Source organism: Triticum urartu, chromosome 2 (genome assembly GCF_003073215.2).
Source record: "Triticum urartu cultivar G1812 chromosome 2, Tu2.1, whole genome shotgun sequence".
Taxonomy (NCBI): Eukaryota; Viridiplantae; Streptophyta; class Magnoliopsida; order Poales; family Poaceae; genus Triticum; species Triticum urartu.
In genome coordinates, this window is record NC_053023.1 from 647556151 (window position 1) to 647570951 (window position 14801).

Here is a 14801-nt window from a genome sequence, read left to right on the forward strand (position 1 = left end):
GATGACTTACTCATCTACTCCAAGAATGAAGAGGAACATGCCGAACATCTAAAGCTGGTATTGATGAAACTTCGAGAGCATCGCCTTTATGCCAAATTCTCCAAGTGTGAATTTTGGTTACTAGAAGTAACCTATCTAGGCCATGTAATCTCTGGTAAGGGTATCGCTGTCAATCCCGAGTGAGTTCAAGCCGTCCTTGATTGGACTCCACCTGAGACGGTCAAGCAAGTTCGGAGCTTCCTTGGCTTAGCGAGCTATTGCCATAGCTTCGTCGAGAATTTCTCCAAGGTTGCTAAACCTCTAACTGAACTCCTCAAGAAAGATAAAAAGTTCGAGTGGACTCCACAGTGCGAGTTCAGCTTTCAGGAACTGAAAAGACGCCTGACATCTGCTCCCGTACTGGTACCACCAGATTTCTCCAAGGACTTTATTATCTATTGCGACGCCTCGTGACAAGGACTAGGTTGCATACTCATGCAGGATCGTCAGGTAATTGCCTATGCTTCACGGCAATTACACCCACATGAGGAAAATTATCCCACACATGATCTAGAGCTTGCAGCTGTAGTCCATGCACTTAAAACTTGGTGACATTACCTTCTCGGTAATCGTTGCGAGATCTTCACCGATCACCAAAGTTTGAAATATATCTTCACCCAACCAGATTTGAATCTCAGGCAAAGACGTTGGGTCGAGTTGATCTCAGATTACGACTTAGGAATAACTTACACCCCGGGCAAAGCCAATTTCATGGCTGATGTGCTAAGTCGTAAGTCCTATTGTAACAACCTGATGTTACAACAAAGTCAACCACTTCTCCATGAGGAATTTCGTAAGCTTAATCTTCACATTGTTCCTTGAGGTTTTCTATCCACCCTGGTGGCGAAACCTAACCTTATGGATCAAATCATAACCGCCCAGCGGTATGATAAGGGCATATCCCGGATAAAGGAAAACATCGCTAGCGGAGTTGCTAAATGTTTCTCCATGGATGAGCGAGGTGCTGTATTCTTTGAGAACCGTTTGGTGGTTCCCAAGAAACAACATCTACGCCAGTTGATCCTTAAGGAAGCTCATGAATCCCCTCTCACCATTCATCCTGGTAGTACTAAAATGTATCAAGACCTACGCCAGAGGTTTTGGTGGACTAGGATGAAGAGAGAAATCGCTCAATACATTGCTAATTGCGATGTTTGTCGTCGTGTTAAAGCAGAGCATCAACGGCCTGCTGGCACCCTTCAACCTTTGGCTATTCCTGAATGGAAATGGGATAAAATCAGTATGGATTTCATCACTGGGTTTCCCAGGACCAAGAGAGGGAATAATGCCATCTTCGTCGTGATCGACCGACTTTCCAAAGTAGCCCACTTTCTACCTGTTCATGAGAGTATCACCGCTAGCCAGCTAGCCGATTTATACATCTCTCGAATAGTGTCTCTTCATGGTGTTCCATTGGAAATTAACTCAGACTGTGGGAGTCTCTTCACCTCTCGATTTTTGGAAAGTTTCCAAAATGCTATGGGAACTCGTCTCTCTTTTAGTATCGCCTTCCATCCTCAATCAAGTGGTCAAGTGGAGCGAGTCAATCAAATTCTAGAAGATATGCTCCGAGCTTCTGTCATCTCGTTCGGAATGAGTTGGGAGAAATGCCTTCCATTCGCGGAGTTTGCTTATAACAATAGTTATCAAACTAGCTTGGGCAAGGCTCCTTTCGAAGTTCTCTATGGACAAAAATGTCGAACGCCTCTTAACTGGTCAGAAACCGGGGAAAGACAACTCTTTGGCCCGGATATGATTCAGGAAGCAGAAGAGCAGGTTCGCGTTATTCGTGAGAAATTGAAAACAGCCAAATCTCGTCAAAAGAGTCAATATGATCGTAAACATAAGCCTATGACTTATGAAGTCGGCGAGAAGGATTACCTTCGGGTTACTCCGTTAAAGGGAACCCATCGTTTCGGTATCAAAGGCAAATTGGCTCCTCGTTACATTGGACCCTTTCGCATTCTTGCCAAACGGGGAGAAGTTGCCTACCAATTGGAACTACCTTCGCATCTTTCCAGAGTTCACGATGTCTTCCACGTTTCTCAACTCAGGCGTTGCTTCGCGGATCCTATCCATGGAGTGGACCACGAAACGCTTGATCTACAAGATAACCTCTCATATCGGGAATATCCCGTTCGTATCCTTGATCAAGCCGAGCGTACCACTCGACGCCATAACATCAAGTTTCTCAAGGTTCAGTGGTCACACCATTCCGAGAAAGAAGCCACTTGGGAAAGGGAGGATCGTCTTCGACTCGAGTACCCCACCTTCTTCCCGGAGGATCCTAAATCTCGGGACGAGATTCTTTTGAGTGGGGGTGAGTTGTCACACCCTAGTTAGTTCAAGCATTAGAGTGTGCATCATGTTTAAATTCCGCTTAAATTTGAAATGGGGAAGACAGAACCCCCAACACCCCCTGGAAACAACTAGGGTTTACTAAAATTATTTTCAATGAACCTGAAATGCCCTTCTAAAAAGTTCACTCTCTTTGTCTTGGGTTGGAACCTCTCGCAAAATTGGTGCACAATTTTCTAGGTCAACAGAAGGTCATTGAATTAAATCATAAGTATTTGAATTTGGGAATTTAAATGCTATAAAATAATTTAAATGCTCAAATAATTCTGGAAATAAATGTTTGCTGTTGGAAATATTCTAAACAGAGCCCACAATTATTTTCAGGATTTTTGGAAACGTTTTAGTATTTTTTAATAAAGCCCAACAGTTGCAGAAAAAATAGAAAACAAAAACAAATAAGAAAAAAGAGAGAGAGAGGGAAAACCACCTGGGCCTCACCTGTGCTGGCCCAGCCCACCTGGCTCGGCCCAGCCGACTGGCCTTGCCAGTCGTCGTCCTCCTCCCGCCAGGAGGACGAGGAGCGCGTGGCCGGCGCCCGCGGCCACACGCCGGCCACCTCCTGCTTCTGCTGACGCCCTGGAGGCGTCTAGGGGAGCCACGCCGACCCCCACGTCCCCCTCTATCCCTCCCTCACTCCCCCCGTGCTCCTCTCCCTCCTCTGGCTCTCCTCTCGCACACACCGAGAGCCATTGTCGCCGCTGTTCACCGTAGTCGACACCAGAGCCACCCCCTCGCCTCTCCGACAAGCCCATTAGCTCTGCGCTGCCGTCCTCGACCTCTCCGTCGACCCACGCAAGCTCGGACGACCCCAAGACGACATGGTGACCTTCTTCCCCATCTACGGCCGCCGGATGCCGTCGTTCGGTTCACCGGCCTCAAGTCCTCCCCGAGCTCACTAGCCTGCTCCGCGAGTTCCTTGTGAGCCCATCTTTCCTCCGCCCCTCTCCCCGCACTCGTCCGCGTCCTCCAACCCCCTCTGCCATCGAGGCCGAGAGCTCGGCTCCGCCGGCCATGTCGCCGCCGTGGCCATAGGCACGTAAGCTCGAATCCGAGCACGCCTTCATCTTCCACGCGCTCCTAGGAGCCTAACGCACCACTCCCCGCGCCTCGCCGTGCCCCGTAGCGCCGGGTTCATCCATGCCCGAACTTCGGCGACCGCCAAGGTCGTCGCCGGCGTCGTTTCCGGCCTCCCCGAGCCCCACTTCCTCCACCAAACGATGCGGCTCGCTCCCCGCATCACGTAGCTGCTCTCCGCCATCGTTTTGGCCGCCGGAAATGCAAACCCGAGCCCCTCCGCCGCGTCTAACGTCGCCGGCGTCAAGCCGCCGGCGAGTTTGACTCAGTTTGACCCCTGAGTGGGCCCAGGTAGACCCCCCTGAGTCTATGACAGGTGGGTTCGGTCTGCTAATTAGTTTAGGATTAGTTTTAACTAAGTTTAATTTGTTCAGTCACTGACATGTGGGCCCAGGCCCCACTGACAGCTAATTAGTGTTAATCTAATTCTGTTAACTAGTTGTGACACTGACAGAGAGGGCCCACCAGTCAGGTTTGACCTGGCCGACCCAGTTGACCCGCTGACATCACATCTATGTCATGCTGACGCATTAATTCAATTACTGGATTTATTCTTTAATAGGAAATTCCAGAAAATAGTCAAAACTTCTAAAATTCATAGAAAATCAACCATAGCTCCAAATGCAAAGTTTAATATATGAAAAATGATCAAAAAAATTCAATCTATCCATCTGTAATGGTTTCATGCATGACAAAACAAGTTAACCTTACTGTTTAAGCAGAATAAGGTAATGCACTAATAAGGCCATGTTTAATGAGCTAATATTTGAATCTTTGATTCAAATGAGTTCATCCCTTTCTGTTTTAGCTTGCATTAGGCCAAGACACTTTCATCTTGCCATGTCATAGCATGCATCATATTGTTGCATATTGCCATGTGTTGATTATGTTCGGTGTGACTTTCGTGGTAGGTTCTGCCTCCGAGGATAACCCCGAGTATCCGTCTAAAGGGCAATACCCTACTACCTCTACAACAGGCAAGCAACCCATTGATCATTCCAATACAAACCCATGTTCTCGCTTCTGCTCTTGTTTACTGCATTAAGACAATGCGATTCAAACTGCTGTGTGCCACGGTAGTTGAACCCTTATCCTCTGCATGACCTGTCATTGCCACAGTAACTAGATGAAACCCACAAGCATGTGTAGGAGTTGATTGAGCCATGTAAGTGATTCCTACCTTGCTACGCCTGCTATGCTTAGAGTTGTGTTAGGTCTGGTTCATCTAGGTGATGGGCTAGAGTGATATGATTATGTCGGTAATATGAGGGATGTGTTGAACATGTTTTGGTAAAGGTATCGATGAGAGGCCATGTAGGAGTACGTGGTGGGTTGTTTCATTGAGGCCGTCCCTAAGAACTGAGATCTGTATGTGTGATTTAAGATTCAGCTACTACCATGCATTGGGATCCTTAATTGACCCTCTCGGCTTCTTAAATACCCTAGTACTCTGTCCAGGAGTTGCAAATAGTTTCTGGTGTTTGTAGGTTATGTGTTGGCGGCCGTGCGTAGCGCTGACCCTAGGGGTGGGCTATGTTGCGGTAGATACACCATGGCACGGTGTACCGAGTCACCCGTTTGGTGTCTCGGGAACCCTGTTCACATCGTTCGGGGCCGTAAGTGGAAACCTCGGCCGGACTCCCTGCGGATGGAACCTGGATAGGCGATAAACCTGGACTAGAGACTTAAGTGTTTAGGTAGGCCGTGGCCGACACCCTCGCTGGGCTTCCGCTTGAAGGTTGCCGAGTACATGTCGTGTAAACGGCGGTAAGTGGTGAAAGCGTGTATGAAGAAGTACACCCCTGCAGGGTATAAAACTATTCGAATAGCCGCGTCCGCGGTAAAGGACTACTTGGTTGCCTATACCGTTCATAGACAAGTTAATGGATACTACTAAAAGACTCAAGATAAGTGTGAGTACCGAGGAAGGCCCTCTCGTAGATTGAAGAGAGAGGATCCCCGGTGGAGTATTGTGTTGGTGAGTAGTGGACTCGTGTGCGAAAACTATTTTACTAGTGGAGTTCCGTAGGATAGCTTAGCCAAGAGTTAAAGCTGGCTTGCTGCAATAACCCCACCACCTTCTTGAGAATGAGCATGTATATTAGGTTCTGATGTAAGACTTGCTGAGTACCTTGTACTCATGTTTGCTTATTTATTGTTTTCAGACGACAACACCGCCCCCTCCGATGGGTTTTATGTAGACCTTGATGTCGACGAGTGACTAGCCACCCAGGTGGTGATCCTGGCCATGGAGGGCCCTATGTAGATAGACATGCTTCGAGAAGCCTTCTTTCTTTCTAGTGTCTGTACTCAGACTAGCTGCTTCCGCTTGTGCTTGTATGATTGTATGACTTGAGTGTCGGGTCATGTGACCCCTATCTATATGAACATGTTATGTATGGCTCTCTGGAGCCTTTAAATAAAGTACTTGAGTTGTAGAGTTTTGTTGTGATGCCATGTTGTATGTACTCATATCGGGCATATTGTGTGTATGATTGAAATGCTTGGTATGAGCGGGATCCGACAACCTAGTTGTTTATCCTTGGCAGCCTTTCTTATGGGGAAATGTAGTCTAGTGTTCCTCGAGCCATAGTAGTCCGCTACAGCCCGGTTCACCGGAGTCCTGCTAGCCCAGCACTACTGCTCAGGACACTTGACTGGCCGGCATGTGATTCCCGTCGTTCCTATGTCTGTCCCTTCGGAGAAATGTGAGCGCTAAATGCTAAAATAATTACCTCCCAATAAAATACAGGAAACTTATACCTCCCAATAAAATACGGGAAACTTAGTTTGGAAAGGGCGTATTTGTTTATGTTATATACACAACCAAACAGAAAAAGAGCCCGTGATCACTTGATCTATGTGGTCTGGTCGATGATTTCGTAGCGGCTTTGTGGATCGAATGTAGCATTTTACAAGGGCGACGACAACTCGTCCTCCACACGGCATTCGATTTGGACACCGTAGTTGGTTGCAGGACTCCAGCTCCGCCTTCACGTGACAGACAGGCACGGTGGTGGCGAGGGCGACTCCTCCTTCACGTGTGCTGGTGGTGGAAAATGCCACGTCGGATCATGACCCCAGAGCGACTGCTCCATCATGAGCTCCATCTGGCAGATGTACTCAGCATCTATGATGTAGTGCGGTGTGAACGGTGCTGAACCGCACTTAAATAGGCACGGCTAGACCAGGCGAAGGGACGAGAATCCATGGGAAGTCGGCTTCAATGCGGCACAACGGCTGGAGTAGGCTTCTTGGTCGCCACCTGGTTTGCGATAGTTTTGTGGGAAAACGAATAACTGAATCGGTCTGCGGATCGATGGGGTACCTTGCTGGATGGCGAATTGCATCCAAATCGCTCGCTCCAGAAGGTTGTGGGCGATTTAGGGTTCCGCCATGAAGGTTGTGTGTAATGGGAGGGGGGTTTCGACCATATTGCCAAGGAGGTGGAGCAAGGCGACACGTAGAGCTAGCTGAAATGGGAACCAAGAAGGTGTCTTTGATCGCCTCATCGCCCTCAATGCACACACAGACATGTTTCCATACCTAAAATTCGTGACCTTCAAATCACCCTCCTTTCGCTAAATCTCCGATATTCTGCCACCAAACCAATTGATGGCCGCTCCAGATGGATTTCTGACAAACCCTACCCTCATATGCCCTCGTCGGTGACAAATTAAACGCCACCAAGGTAGGGAGAGGTCGGATAGACCTTATTCAATGCCACATGTAAAACAATAAAACTATGGGAAATGAGAACATACTCAACCTCGGGATGACAAGGGCGGGTACATACTCCCCTTATCACTAACAAGCCGCTAGACAGGAAAGAGCGGGGTTTTTCAATTTAAATTTTTAACCAGTTTAGAAAAAATGATTAAAAACTTCCCCGAATACTACTCACCATGTGGTTGTCGTCGTGTCAAAATTTCATAATTTTCTATACACTGTTTTGGTTCATTTTTTGGCCAAATAGGGGCTGATTTGGTTTTTCAATTTAAATTTCAATCGGTTTGGCACAAGTGATTGAAAATTTCCCAGAGTACTGATCATCATATGGTTGTCCTTGTGTAAAAATTTCATAATTTTCTGGACGCTTGTATTTCGGTTCAAATTCTAGGCCAAATTTTGGCTAAAAATGAAGAATGACCGAATCTATCAAATGGTGACTCCAAATTTGATGAAAATTCACAGAATACTAGTAATCATATGATTATCCTTGTGTCAAAATTTCATCAAATCCTGGACACTTTTTTTGGTTCATTTTTTGGCAGCTGGATCATTAGCAAAGAACATATCTTTGGTTATGTGCATGCCGATCACCATTGATTTTCCTTTTGCCGATACGTTAAGTCGTAATGCTATGAATAACAGCTGAGAAGCAATATGGACAATGGTGCAAACACCACAAAAATGAACAGAAGGAATCTTCACGCTGAACACATAAGACATTGTAGGCATTCTATACATGGACTAAGCCATATTTACCAGCAAGACAAGGACCATGGCAGCATGAACCATACTCAAGAATACAAGATAAGTTCAGCTACCAACATAAAAAATGATCATGCCTCCAGACTCGAGCATCTCGGACTGATTTGAAGTGAGACATAAATGCAGCTATCATACCATCTTCACAAACCACATGCAAAGCATAAAAATAATGTATCCATGTCTAGTGTCTTGCACAATTAAAACCCAAGTACACTTGGGTTGTGCCCTGAAGTAGTACGAAAAAAAGACACTGATACATGAGCAAATGCAAATGATGGTTCAAATGTAATCCTCTCCATGGCAAACCCACTTAGTGTAACCTTGAAGAATACCATCACATCTCCAGTGAGTCTTCACTCCATCATAACTCTGCATAGCTTTATTTCGGCAATTTACACAAGGACAAAGAATTCTATCACCAGCCGGAACATCACGGAATGCAAAAGACAGAAATTGCTCGACACCATCTTTGTAAGCAGCACTAGCTCTTGGTTGACTCATCCAACCTCGATCCATCGCCCTTTGATATGCCAAAGTAATGAAAAAAAATATGTCAGTGTATAATTTTACATGTATTATTTAAGAGATGAAAGATGATTTAAATCTCTTTGTAAGAAAAGCATGTAATACATAGATATTTTAGTTGAATGATTGGATCCAAATATATTTCATTAACCTTGCACTAAAAAACTTCAAAATAAATGTGGCATTGGTAGGTTTAACTAGTATGCAAAGGCGCCATTCAGTTCAATACAGTTGCACATATGCTGCCATCTTTCTCCCCCTAATCCCAACTCTGGATACATCGAAAGGAAACACACACCACATGAAGAAACAAAAATATAAAACAGGACACATGATTGATATTATCTATGCAAGTCCTTCAATTATCTAGAAAAACTTTTTCTTTCTAATCGTTGTAGGGACTTATTTCCTTCTGCAACTACTAAGATTGTTGGACTATCTAAGTATCCAAAATGAGCATAAAAACCATATTATAGGGTGCTTTAATAAACAACTATGTTAACTTCACTGCTTTATATCATCATGTTATTTATGATCTTGTGAGCATCTCAGATAAGCACCATATACAAAAATCAAGGTACAATAGAAGATAAAAAAGGCCAATGATCACAAAATTCTTAATTATACAACAAAATTGATAAAAAGATGCCAAAAACTTCAAAAAATAGTATGGGGGTACAACAGAGTTACTTTCTCGATTGAGATTGAAGGCGGGTTGTTTGAAATCAAAGGCGGTGGTCTAATCTATGGTTGTTCGAATTTCTGGAGTTCATTCAGACTAACTGAAACACCGGGTGTACACACTTCCGTTGAGGGCACCAATGAAATATATCTTCCCCTTCTATTTCTACAAGATCAAATGAAATTGATATTAAAATGTGCTCCCTTTCAAATCAACAATACATTATACATATACACAGTCCCTTGCATATACGCTACTCCCTCCGTCCCATAATATAAGACGTTTTTGGAGTTCAAATTAAACTGCAAAAACGTCTTACATTATGGGACAGAGGTAGTAGTACACAGTTTTTCAGTCCAAATTCAATTTAATTTTCATCATACACTGATCAGCAGAACAAAAGGGGGCAGGCAGAGCTTTCTTAGGAAATTACCTGTGTCCCAGCTAGCTTGCTATTTGTTCACGGGAAGTCCTGGGTGGCAGAGTCCGGCCGAGCAGGCGAGCACCACCAGGAGAGGTCGGAGTAGACCGCCAGAGCCGGCGCGGGGGACTGGCTGGAGCAGGCGAGGAGCACCACGTCCCTGGCGACTAGGCAGAGGGCCAGGGGCGGCCGGGGAGCGCCGAAGTAGAGGGGCCGGTGGCAGTTCTTGCGGAGGGCATTCACCGGTGGCGGGAGGCGGCGCACTGGCAGGACCATAGTATGAGGCACGAGCTGGAGTTGGTCGCTGGAGGTGGTGGAGATTGGCTATGAGGAGGCGCAGGGCTGGATGAGGAACCAGTCCGGCGCGCCATAGATGGGCAACTCAGGACGTGGCGGCGGATAAGGAGGAGTCAAGGAGCTGGAGTTCGGTTCGTGGGCTCCTTTACTGCACAAACGGGCCAGGTAATTTCCAATTTCTACACATTCTTTACATGGTTTTAGTAATTTATTTGTTAAACTCCTTTTTTATCCTATAAAACGTCTCAAATATCGTCTCTGCCTATTTACACATGTAAAAACTAATAAATAGGATATACCTCAAAAATAAGATTCCTAACGTTGTATTTTTCGTCTCAAGAAGCGTGTCTACACACTATATGTTTCCTAGTATAGCGACGAATATAAAAACATCTTAGAAAAAGCGTGCTTACTGACATGTTTTGTTGTAGTGAGAAGCTCTTGGTCATTGAGAACACGAGATCGCTTCTTGGGTCGTTGGGCAATGGTGCTTTCAGTGGCTTCAGTGAGGGCACGATGAGGTGCACATGTAGTACCAGCCAGAGGATAAACACGAGTGACTGCTTGAACTCCTTCAATGTTTTGAGAGAAGCTTTGATTCTCAGCATTTTGAAGACTAAGGGTCTCCTTGGCAGGCTCTGGATAGATGGCTTCAACTGACATATTGACGTTAGGCAGAAAGATCCAATAATTGCGAGCAGAGGGCTGATAGGTGATAGCTGAGTGTAGTTTGATCAGCCGCATAATCCATGGAGCGTAAAACTTCAAGCCAAAAATGTCAGATCCTGATGCAGCAAGCTGGCGAATGAAGAAATCTTGTGCATTGAAGCTTTTGCCATGAAGAATATGAAAGACCAAAGTCTTCATTGCGCCTTCTAGCTTGGCATGTGGAGAATGTCCTTTGATGGGCCAGAGAGTTCGCCTTATGATGTGATAGATAGTACGTGGCAGATCCCAAGTCTTTGGATCCTTGTTGTAGCCACGGATATGAAGAGTGGCATAGAATTGGAGCAGCACTTCTTCATTCCAGTGCTCCTTATCAATGACGAACTGCAGCAAGCCAGACTCTCTGAAGCAATCCAGAGCTTCTTCCAAACAGGGCAGACCAGTTATGGCTTCAGTGTCAAGACGCATATGTGGGAAAATGCGCCCTTGATTGTACAGAATGCATGAGAAATAACTGCGCCACTGATAACTCCAGAACCGATCAGAAGATATTCTTGCCTTGGTGTAGGGGTTCTTGGCGCTATCAAAGAAGGTGTTGTGTGCCTTGAAGCCATTGATATTGAACGATCCGGGTGCAGATGCAGTGCCTGGAAACCTGGGCAACCTTGGTATTGGCTTCTGAACCTGAGGCCTATGCTCAACGTGATAGTCAAACTGAGGACCAGCAGCAGGCGGAGGAGTCAGAAAAGGCCATTTGACAGTGACAAGTTGGCCATAGTTGAATGCTTGCTCGATAGTGTGTGGCCTTGGTGGTGGAACAGGAGCAGTGGCATCAACAGAGACGTCAGGCTGCACATCTGTTGCAGTTGCATCATTGGCTTCATTGGCCTCTGGCACATTGGTTGGCGCAGGCTCCACATTTGCTTTAGCCATGACTGCGTCATTGGCTTCATTTGTGTTGGTGGTGGCAGCCTCAAGATTCTCAACCTCCACTTGATGAGCTGGAGGGTCGGGCACAGACACGTTCACTTCAGGAACAACTTCTTCAGAGTTTGGGGGTGTAGGGACACAATCTTCTTCTTGTTTGTCATCGGCTGATGCAGCCGGATTGTCTTCAGCACCTTTGGCTTCAGACTCAGAGACAGTCACAGTAGGAGTGGCATCTGGAAACACTTGACGTGCAATAGATTGGTGGTGCACTTCTCCTTCTGGAACGCTCGGAAGAGGGACTTGAGACCTTGGTCCTTTGTGAAGCCTGCGTAGCGCTGGCGACGCCTGTGGAGATGGAGTTGGCTGGGCCTCAAAGTCATCCTCTTCTTGAACTGATGGGGTTGCTTGGGGAGAGCTTGGAGTGTCTTATCTCTATGGGTGAACAGCCCACGATGCATCCTGAGCAGTTGGCGTCAGAGGACGACCAATGCTGATGAGTTCGCTGTGCGTAAGCACAGGCGATGATAGCAGTTGGTGCTCAATCTGAGGAAGGACTTCATCATCTTTGAAAGTGCTAGTGATCGACTAGGGGGGGGGGTGAATAGGCGATTTTTATGAAAGTCTTCAAAACATGTAAGTTTCGAAGACAAACGATAGAAATAAACCTATTACCATGCAGCGGAAGGTAGACTACACTAGGCAAATCATAGTCATGTATTCAATGAAGTGAAAGCACAATGACTAATAGCAACTAGGCAGTAAGGATCAGGTAGGAAGATATTGAGAAGCCAATCAGTACACATAATCACTTAGTGAAGTCGAATGGTGATGCTATCGTACAATGACTTCACAAGAACCAACAGTAAGTAAAGGGAAGGGAAGGATGAAACCAGTGACTCATTGAAGATAATGATTTGTTGAACCAGTTCCAGTTGCTGTGACAACTGTACGTCTGGTTAGGGAGGCTGAGATTCAACTCAGAAGACCTCGTCTTCACCTTATTCCCCTTGAGCTAAGGACACCCAGTCCTCGCCCAATCACTCTGGTAAGTCTTCAAGGTAGACTTCCAAACCTTCACAGACTTCGTTCACCGGCGATCCACAAGGACTCTTGGATGCTCAGAACGCAACGCCTAACCGGCTGGAGGATTCACGGTCCTCAAGTGTAATAAGTCTTCAGATCACACAGACAAGAAGACTTAAGTGATGCCTAACACCCTTTGGCTCTGGGTGCTTAGGGCTGTATCCTCTCAAGGAATTTTCTCTCAAAGGCTTCGAGGTGGGTTGCTCTCAAATGACAAAAGCCGTACTTTAACTCTGAGCAGCCAACCGTTTATGGTTGTAGGGGGTGGACTATTTATAGCCACCAGGCAACCCGACCTAATTTGTCCGAAATGACCCTGGGTCACTAAGGAACTGACACGTGTTCCAATGGTCAGATTTCAAACACACACGGCAACTTTACTTGGGCTACAAGAAAAGCTGACTTATCCAACTCTGGACAAGATTTGCTCTCATAGTCTTCACTCGAAGACATAGGATTTTGGCTAGGCATGACTTCAGTCATTCTGACTGGTTCTCTTGGACCCCACTTAACAGTACGGTGGTTCCTATGACTCAACGAAGAAGAAAAAGAACGACGAAAGAACTAAGTCTTCGCGCTCCATAGTCTTCACGCGATGTCTTCTCATGACATAGTCTTCAATGTGAATGTCTTCACATACCACCTTTGACTTCAATGTCTTCATACATTTTTAGGGGTCATCTCTGGTAGGAAAACCGAATCAATGAGGGACTTCTACCTGTGTTATTCCTGCAATTCTCACAAACACATTAGTCCCTCAACTAGGTTTGTCGTCAATACTCCAAAACCAACTAGGGGTGGCACTAGACGCACTTAAAATCTCCCCCTTTTTGGTGATTGATGACAAACTAGTTGAAGTTTTCAACGGGGAATATAATATGTGAAATTGTAAAGGATAAGGAATTGTCTTCATAAGTTGCAAGGGCTCCCCCTGAAGATGTGCATATAAGTAATTTGCTTTTGGAATGCAAATGCACATGGAAGGTTGTACTTGTGGAGATCCTCTTCAACTTATGATGACAAGTCATCATGCATGAAAAGTATGTGAAGATAATGACATGCATAATGAAAAATGGACGTCTGCAAAATGATCTAAGTGCGGAATTTATCGTCGCACATGCGGAATTTATCATCGCATCACAGAATAGCAAATAAGTAGCAGATGACCATCGAGTTTAAGTGTTACAACTCAAAGAACCAAATGTATCAAAACGAGAGTTGTAAACACTAGGCAAAACATAAAATAACCGCCCATATGGACCCGCTTGAAGACTATCAAACTCATATGCTTCTCCCCCTTTTGTCAGTAAGGACCAAAAAGGTTTGAAGACATAGAGCATCTACTCGTTTCCATGAGGAGTAGACGAAGCAGCAAGGTCGTCGGTGGTGTTCGGCGATGCAGAAGAACTTGGAGCAGTGTCGATGCGTGCAGAAGTAGGGGGCGGTGAAGTGGCATCATCTTCGTCCTCGATCACTCTGGCATTCACAGTTGCCGTAGAGGAGGAGAACTCAGAGTCTTCAAGAGATGGAGTTCGTCGCAGCATAGTCCTTCGGGGAGGTGTGGAGTCAAACTTGAAATGTTCAGAGAAGCCATCCTCTTGAAGATCATCCTCAGAACACATAAGCGTCAGCCCTTTCCATGTACGCCGACAGGTTTCATGGGCAACAAAGGCATTCTTGGTGGCAACATTTCGAATGCGGTTGACATCCACCAAGTGGCCTTGCATTTGGCGCTTCAGCCATTCATGATGCCTATCCTGTTTCTGATGAAGAGCTACTAGAAGCTCTCGGTCATTGAGAACACGAGATCGCTTCTTGGGCCGTTGGGCAATGGTGCTTTCAGTGGCTTCAGTGAGGGCACGATGAGGTGCACGTGTGGTACCAGCCAAAGGATAAGAACGAGTGACTTCTTTAACTCCTTCAATGTTCTGAGAGAAACTTTGATGCTCAGCATTCTAAAGACTAAGAGGCTCCTTGGCAGGCTCTAGATAAATGGCTTCAACGGACATATCCACGTCAGGCAGAAAGATCCGATGATTGCGAGCAGATGGCTGATATGAGATAGCTGAGTGGAGTTTAATCAGCCGCATTATCCATGGAGCGTAGAACTTCAAGCCAAAAAGATCAGATCCTGATGCAGCAAGTTGGCGGATGAAGAAGTCTTGTGCGTTGAAGCATTTGCCGTGAAGAATATAGAAGACCAAAGTCTTCATTGCACCTTCCAGCTTTGCA

General features: G+C 45.9%; 1 long non-coding RNA gene across 1 annotated transcript; it reads right to left on the minus strand.

The window, feature by feature from the left end:
- Positions 1–7917: 7917 nt before the first annotated feature.
- LOC125533874 lies at positions 7918–9992 on the minus strand. The gene is made up of 3 exons (XR_007294378.1): positions 9606–9992; positions 9181–9337; positions 7918–8485 (listed from the first exon to the last, which is right to left on the minus strand). It is a non-coding gene; the product is annotated as an uncharacterized LOC125533874 (long non-coding RNA).
- Between the last annotated feature and the right edge of the window lie 4809 nt (positions 9993–14801).